The sequence below is a fragment of the Fulmarus glacialis genome, unplaced genomic scaffold (genome assembly GCF_000690835.1).
Source record: "Fulmarus glacialis isolate BGI_N327 unplaced genomic scaffold, ASM69083v1 scaffold21244, whole genome shotgun sequence".
NCBI lineage: Eukaryota > Metazoa > Chordata > Aves > Procellariiformes > Procellariidae > Fulmarus > Fulmarus glacialis.
The window spans coordinates 905-3,251 of record NW_009207679.1 but is presented as its reverse complement, the minus strand read 5'-3'; the positions used below and the strand labels follow the sequence as shown (position 1 = coordinate 3,251).

Sequence of the window (2,347 nt, the reverse complement as noted above, 5' to 3'; positions counted from 1 at the left end):
ACGGACGGGGCGCCTGCTGCCGCTTTCTCTCGGCCTGGCTGGCAGCCGGACAAACCTGCAGGAGCACCCGCCTCCCGGGGCTGCGGGAGAAGAGGGGACTGGAGGAGGTCTTCTTCTAAATGTCAAAACCTACAAGGGCAAATCTTCACTGCAGATGCAAAAGGAGAGGAAAAAATGCCTTGCTAGAAGAGCAAAGGGCTCGTTAGCGGGTCGTGGGGTGGCTCAGCCTTTGTCTGGCTGGCAGAGGTGTACAGCCCAGCCAGGAGAATCTCCGTTCCACCTTCTAAACACTAACCTGTGTCGTTTGAGATCCGAATACTTTCCAGCAAGTTTGAGGCAGGTTCAGTGTTTGCAAATACCACAGCCTGCTTCACGGTAGGCAAATAAAGGCAAGAGAGGGATATGGGGAAAGCCCCTCTGCACACTCCCTGATGGGTAGGTGGCTACAAAATCAGGAGGACAATTTGGAATGGGCTGCTGAGAGCAGGAACAGGACAGGTATGATCTGGGGAGAGCCCGAGAACGATGTGGGGGCAAAGAGAGAGATCCAACAGCTTTCTTTAGATCCTCATGATTTCCACATGGTAACCAAACACACAAGGCTACCCTGGCTTCCCCAGAAAGGCGGCATGCCAGCAGCAGCCACTGACCCAGCAATATTTGAATCACAGACATTACAAGCATGCCATTTCTATCTGCGCCGTTTCCCTATCTCCAGGGCAACTGCCTTCAGCAACTGTTTACTAAGAGGAGAAAAAGCCAAGTTTGGGGAGTTGACTTAAACATGACCAAAGGCTGGATTTCGGAGATACACCCCTGAGAGCCTACTGACGGTCTGCACCTCTCCCCGCTCCTCCCAAATTGCTGGGGTTAGAGGGGAGACAAGGAGATCTGCCGGGAATCGAGGAACTTGTATCCAGCCAGGATCATATCATCACAGAACAATCACTTTGGCAGAATCTCTCTTAAGTGAGTGCTAAGTATCTGCTAACTGCTGTACCGAAATTGAAATAATCCCCCTTTTTAAAGTCTATTATTTGCTGGAAAGCAGAACGTCTATCCATGGATTAAGCTAGTGAACGCCTGCGGTGGGTCGGTCAGAAAGCAATCCTTCTATTTGGAGGGAAAAGATATCTTCGTTTGATTTGTACGATTGCTTCAGCCACATCAGTAAACTGATTACGGCACCCAGGTGATGCGGGCCACCAACCCAAACGCACAAGCCTGGGAGACACCCCGCTCCAATTCTGGGAGCCCTGAGCCAGCTGCCTCTTCCCACTCTTCTTTGGGGGAAGAGCGAGAGGCTGGGACAAAAAAACGTCATTCTCTGGTCCTGGAGCAGAGAAAAGCATCTCTCATTCCTCCCGCCATCCTTCACAGCAAAGTCCCAGTCCTCCTTCAGACCTAAGGCCACGAGAGTTTTCCTAGTGGCTTTGACTACAAGACTGCAGACTGACCATGCATTAACAGCTCTGCCAGCATGCTTCTAAGCAAGAAAAAACTCTCACTGTCCTTAAAAAAAAAAAAAAAGGCCTCTGGCTGTGAAAGGAAGGACAACTATTTACTCCAGGCCTGCCGGGGAAAGGCAGCACAGGGGTTCGCATCGCCAGCAGGAAAATTAGGGCAGAAAGTTTCCCTCCTGGTGTCTAAGAGAAGTCGGGGAGCCGAGCGGCTGCCTCGCACCCGGCAGTCTCCATCCCTGGGGACGGAGCTTGCTCTGCGGTAAAAGGACACGCGGCAGGATGGGTCCCCCCGGTCCTGTTTCACAAAATCACCCTGACCTCTGCCCCCCGACACCCTCCCTGCCCCGGCCAATCCACCAGAGAACAAGAAAATTTCCTCAGCGCCGTTCCCGCTTCCCTCTGCAGCCTCCCTCATCCCTCGCTAATCCACAGAAGTTACCTAACGCCGGGGGTACAGCGAGGATTAGTTAATGTTTGTGCAGCTTTTCCGAGATAAAAGCTACGCGAGATCTCAGCATTTATTATTGATGCACTAGTCAACGGTGCGAGGCTGTGCGTATGTGGGGGGGAAAATTCCTTCCCGAACCCTGCGGCGATCACTTTACAAGCCAAAGCAGGGGATTGTGTTACGGCCTGGGAGCCCTGAAAACCAGCCTGGACCTTCACCAGCCCAAAAAAACCCCACCAAACCCCAAAAGAGGATACAGTTGGTAGCTCGAAGCACTGCTGGCAGACTCCGGGTGATCCCTGCTCCTGGCAGGGAGCACTCTGACCTTCAGGGACACGAGGGATTGGTGCTCACCGAGCCAGGCAGCGCCGGCGCTGGGCTTCGAGCCGCCCTCCCCAAAACCCGAACGCCGGCGGGGGCGCGCCCGCCGGCCACC

General features: G+C 53.8%; 1 protein-coding gene across 1 annotated transcript in view; it reads right to left on the bottom strand.

Annotated features, from left to right (window-relative positions):
- Positions 1-2,347, bottom strand: part of ALKBH5 (AlkB family member 5, RNA demethylase) — a gene marked incomplete at its 5' end in the record, with an annotated part of 13,960 nt that overhangs the window by 10,715 nt on the left and 898 nt on the right. The gene's annotated exons all lie outside the window — the stretch shown is intronic.